Source organism: Dipodomys spectabilis, unplaced genomic scaffold, assembly GCF_019054845.1.
Source record: "Dipodomys spectabilis isolate Male_0828 unplaced genomic scaffold, ASM1905484v1 ptg000002l, whole genome shotgun sequence".
In the NCBI taxonomy this organism is placed as follows: Eukaryota; Metazoa; Chordata; class Mammalia; order Rodentia; family Heteromyidae; genus Dipodomys; species Dipodomys spectabilis.
Window position 1 is genome coordinate 38,826,155 of NW_024870679.1, and position 6,000 is coordinate 38,832,154.

Below are 6,000 nucleotides of genomic sequence, written 5' to 3' on the forward strand. Positions count from 1 at the left end.
CATGCACACACGCACACACATACAGATTGTTCAAATTCAAGTTTCACGAAAGTAAATAGGAATACTAAGTTAGACCATTCCAACTGAGAAGATAGAGGTAAAGAGCCATTTTTTAGATTATTTAAAAGTTCTACAAAAATGTCAACCATCTTCAAATTCTCAGGCCCGATTTTATTAAGCACACCACACAATGAACCCAACTATGAGATGCACAAATCAAATGGCTTATGTAGACCAGATAACAATCCTTCAGATTCATAGACATCCCAACTGGTATCCATTTGAATAAGTCCATGCTTCTGGTCGGATAAGAGTCTGGCTCTGGGAAGATGACCCTAATTCCTATGCGGGAAACATTTTCACACATGAATCACCCAAGAAAAATGGCAGCTGTTCCAGAATGTTGGCTGCCTGCCCCAGGAGCTGACACTAGAGGCTCAGTCTGCAGGGACCCACCTTCAGCATGGAATGTCATCAGGATAGCATGGCTAAGTACTCCATCCATCTGACTTCCACAATCAAGTGACAACTCCTGCATACTTTCTACTTTTCCCTGGACAGAGCATCCTTTGGTTGAAAAATAGCCCTTATTGTCCAGAACCAAGTCAATTTTTATTGAATTAGATATTTCCAAAGCTGTGCTTTCCAAAGAACTTCATAAATACTGGCAGGAAAACAACATATAAAATAATATAATGGTAACTTGAAATACTCTTGATAAGAGTTTTATAACATATCTCTTCCACAATATGATGGAAAAAGGAAGATGTTATGGGTCAGTTTCCATTAAATTCATGTCAGACACTAAAAATTCTTGAGTCATGGAATTTTAGAGATGGAAGAAAACTTCAATATTAGTAATAGTCATGTCCTCCAAAGGCTATGCATTAAAGACTTGGCCACAGTCTGTCTCAGAGGAAGTAAAACCTATAAGAGGTGGGGCCTACTGGGAGGAATTTAGGTTATTGGGGGCAGGTCTTAGAAGGAACTATTGAAACTTTAGCTTACCTTCTTCTTTGCTTCCTGGCTACCATGAGGTGAATCTCTTCACCTTGCCATGTGCTTCTTATGCATGATGTGCTGCCTTGACCCAGGCCCCAACACATGGAGCCAACTAACCCCGGACTCTGAAGCTATTTATCAAAATAAAAATATTCTTCTTTTAAATTGCTTATCCTCGGTATTTTATTACAGTAACAGAAAACTGAACACTATTCCCACCCCTTTCTTGAGAGTTCCTGATAGAATGGTTTATGCAGTTGGCTTCAATATCTATAGAGTGAGGGAAATTGCTTCTTTATAAAAGAGTAAACTAATTATGTGACCTTACATCTTTAGTCCTTTTCTAGACTTTAATTTTCACACCTATAAAAGAAGAGAATTATTTTATAAGACTATGTGAGAGTAAAGATTTTTTTAAAAATTTTAAAAATTTTATTGTAAAGGTGTTGTACAAAGGAATTAGTTACATAAGTAAGGCAATGAGTAAACTTCTTGTCAAACTTGTTCTACTCCCACTTTCTCTCCCCTCAGCTGCTCCCCCGCTAAGTTGTAAAGTTCATCTCCAACATAGTGTTTTGGGAGTATCGCTGTTGCATTGGTTCACTGTTTGCCCTTTGTCTCACCATTTTGTTGTTCCCCTTCCCTTCTCTAAATCAGATAAACATATTTACAAGACACAGGGTACAAAATCAAAAACAATGACAACAGGGGATAAACCAAAGGGCAAAAAAATGAAAGAAAAAAGAAATAACTTCACACAATATATTAAAAAATTTAAAAACCCTCATTTTCATATCTTGGAGTTCATTTTGATTAGTATCACTTCATATGGTCATACGTACATAGCTATTTGAGCTATTGTAGTCCTCTGCTAGGATGGCCCTAGACATATACTAATTATTACAAATAAGAGAAACCACGGAGCCTATGTTTCTTTGGGTCTGGCTTACTTCACTTATCATGTTTTTGTCCAAGTCTCCATTTCCTTACGAATGGGCAATGCCATTCTTTCTGATGGAGGCATAGACTTCCACATTTTCTTGATCCATTCATCTACTGAGGGGCGTCTGGGTTGCTTCCATAGCTTAGCTATTCATTGAACCTACAGGTTCTTTTCCCCTGCTAGCCTCTGTCGCACTTCCAAATACTATTCATATTCCAAAGCTCAGTGCATATACAGGTCCCCATGAAACTCCTCATGTCCTCACTCCTGTCCCCATGGGACAGCACCAGGGCTTAGATGTACCACACCTGTAATAGTTAAATGTTAAGAATTGTCATCTATCAAATGCCAAGTCTGTGCCAGGCTCTTTCCATAGCTTCTCTCAATCCTAACACACCCTTTCCAGAAAGGCCTGCACCACTTACACTTTGAAGATTTAAGAAAAAGTAACTTGCCCCAATCCCAAAGAGGTAATAAGTAGAGGCTGAATTTGAACTCAAGTCCTTTAGTCTGTATACTGCTCTACCTCATGGGCTGGCCATTGTCTCATATTTGTCTCTCTTACTAAGTGACAAGACTGTTGAAGACAAGACTTATGCCTGAGTCTTAACATACTCAATTAGGAGCTGTTTAAAATAATCCCTCAAGTATATCAAACAGAACACAGTAAGTTGGGTGCTGATGACTTAAGGATCATGTTCAAAGCCAGCCCAAGGGAAAAAAACGTCTGTGTAACTCTTATCTCCGATTAACCAGTAAATAAATAACAGGGCCAAGGATAATCCATCCAGAAGAGACTGGACAAACGAAGGTATAGACAATGGAAAGAGATGGTATATTTAGGGAATTAGAGGTAGGTTTTGAAACAAATGGTTCATAACTATCCCAAGGTTTAATATAACTACGAGATTGTTTAACTCATTGGAAAGATTTTTAAGTTTCTTAACTATTTTTATATTCTAGAATTTCTAAGTCCTTTTGAACTCTGCTTTTCTGACATGTTATGCCATATTCTCTCTATGATTTCTCTGTCTTCTCTCTCAAGTTATCCTGCTGTCTTTAGTTCCTATCATATGGATTCTTCAGTGTGCTTTGCCAGCTAACTACTGTTAATGGTGACTTCTGTGCCACCACATGCTGCATGCATGTATGTATACATACATATATGAGGTGTGGGAATGCACATGTATACATGATATATACATACACACCACATATACATGCATGTATACGTGTATGTGTATATACATACGTATGTGTACATATATACATACATACTTAACATTAGTAGGAATTTTCCTTTTTTAATGTGGGAGACCTTCATGCACTGGGATTTGAGGCATTTTCATGAAGTGGTTTTATGTTTATGGCTGTCAGGTTCTCAGAGTTTAACTCTAAAAATTAGCGTCTCCCTGCAATTAGAGAAAATGTCCCCTGAGAGCTCATCATTTCAAGGGACCAGAAGGCTTTGATATTCATTTAGATGTTTGTGTTTTCAATCAAGTTCTGAGTTCAGGAAGGAGAGGAACTCTTTCCTAACAAATCTTATAGATTCTAGCTCTTCACAGTATCTAGACCAGGATAAGAATCAGTAAGAATTGGATCAATAAATGAATGAATTAGATAGCTTACTCTGTGATTTGAAATGGGAATTAGAGATCACAATCCAATTATCATTTATAAAAAGAGGATGTTAATAATCCCTGAGAAGCTACCACACTCTGTGGAATGCTAACCAAACAAAGGAGCATGGCGCTATCCTGCCCTCTGGCCAGCAAGCTCACTATTACTGACATCACTTCCTTCTTAAAGGGTGAATGCTGCTAAGTACAGCACTGGTAGAAATTCCAAATCCAGCAGACTCAGGTCTGACCGGTAGCTTTGTCACCTTTCTAAACACATAATCAATGCTCTTCTGTATCAATCACTAGAGGCTGATCACTGATAGGCAGTTTATAGTGATATTATTTTGTTGGTAACAAAAGTGTTTGCACAATAACTGTACATACTGAAAGCACCCAGCACGGTGCCTGGCACAAAACAGACACTAACATTTATTGCACTTCATGTCCTTCTTACCATGTAGGAAAAATTCCATAAAATATTACTGGAGAGCTACTGCTTTCTAGGAATTGTGCTTGATACCTGGGATAGAAAAGAATACTGTGCAATCCCTTGTTTTAATCCTTTATTAGCAACAGTATATCCAGATTAAATTCAACAGTGGCAAAAATGACAATAAATGTCCTATGATTTAAGATGAAAGATACTCTCCTCACCTTAAAATGTCCAAATGAAAGGATAGCCAGCAAAATAACTGCAGCTAGTGTTATTTTATAAAATATTCTTTCCTCAGACACAAATACAACTGCAAGTGGATCTGTTAGCAATTAAAAGGACTTTAAAACTTCTATTTTAAATCACTGAATGCCAGAACTCAAAGTCATGCTTGAACGGAAGTAGAAACTCAGTAAGTTTGTCCAGATTAGAAACGATGCCTCCATGCTTATGTGTTTAAATATGAGGAGTAGATCTCTTACTAGGTAAGGTGTGGCTCATTATCCCACATGTCCTAACTGAGGGTTATCTTTATGAACCTGGGTCTGTGTTAGATTGTGTGATGGCAATGGAGAAAAAGGGAGTCAAGACCTACAAAGTTTTACCTTCAAGGAACTTTGAAGCTTAAGCATGGAACGGCGAGAATGGTGAAAAGGGTGACACTGATCACGATATACTGTGTTCCTAAACTGCTTGGTTAAACGGCACATCCTTTGTATAACTACATGAAGGTAATGAAAAATAAAGCAGAAACAAGAATGAATAGGTATTGAACTTCCCATGTTATAACATAAAAAATATCAAGAAAAGGCATATAAAAGAACTCTAGAAGCTCCCAAGAGATAAAGACCACTTCCTGCAGAGAAAGAGAGAGGAGCCTGTGGACAATATAGAATTCATACTTAGTCTTGACAGAGAAGCTGGGCATAGGCAAAGAACAAAGGGTAATCCATACAGAAAAAAAATAGCATTACAATAAGAAATAAAAATTTGGCGAGTGATATACATGAGAAACTAAAACTACTACTACTACTACTAAGGCTTGAAAGGCAAGTTGAGCTAGACCACAGTGGTTTTGAATGTGTCCAGGCCATAGTATCACTGTAGAATAGCCAAAGTTTAGCATATGGTAGGGCTTAATTAATGCTAAGTAACAATTCCATAGCAGGGACATGTTTTCCACGTGCACATTCGAAGCCACCATCTGCAGGCACAGGCAATCTCAAATAACCAAATACTCCAACCTGAACCCAGCAAACAAATCAAATGTTCATCTTATAAGGTCATCCCCCAAACAGCTCTGATCAATCCTGGCTCAGGCTGAATCAAATCTTCTATGTAAGATCCAGTGGATGTAGTGTCAGGAAGGTCAGCAACAACCCTATTTCACATCTTGAATCATTTTCACCATGTGGAACATTTTAGAGGAAGATGGGAAAGGAAAGCAAAAAAAAAAATCCTCTCCAGAAATAATAGAATTCCAAGTAATTAAATGTTAAATGATTACAGAGTAAGCTGGGAATTTATTTTGGCCACCATCTCCTTCTGGTGACCCGAAATGTAGTTGATTTCAAAGATGAAACTGCTAAGATTAAAAATGGGAACTTGACACATCTCTCCTTGTTCCCACGGTGAATGCATATATAACCCAGCCCCCAACTCCTGCAGTCATGTACCTTTGTCGAGCTCACTTGAAATGTTCCATGATGAGGTAGGCACTAACTCAGCAGTGACTGAAAACTCTGTTTCTGGAAAGAGAAAGAAGGGAGGGGGAAGACAAGAATGATATTAAATACAATATAGTAACAGGATTGTTACAGGAGACTTGCAAAATGTCTGCCTTCAGAGAGAGACTAGCCAATTCAGGACTAATTAAACTGGAATGGCCTAGTAGCCACTCAGAGCTGCTTATACTTTTGAGACCCTCCAAATGAACAAATGATAAGCCAGATCAGAAGACCTTTACTTGAAAACTCTAGCTTTGAAAGTTAAAATTG

General features: G+C 38.0%; 1 protein-coding gene across 1 annotated transcript in view; it reads right to left on the bottom strand.

Moving 5' to 3' along the window:
* Ror1 (receptor tyrosine kinase like orphan receptor 1) overlaps positions 1-5,747 on the bottom strand; it is a 144,666-nt gene extending 138,919 nt beyond the window's left edge. Inside the window, exon 1 of the mRNA XM_042681183.1 lies at positions 5,680-5,747. The gene's annotated coding sequence lies outside the window, so the exon portion shown is untranslated. The remainder of the gene's footprint in view (positions 1-5,679) is intronic.
* Between the last annotated feature and the right edge of the window lie 253 nt (positions 5,748-6,000).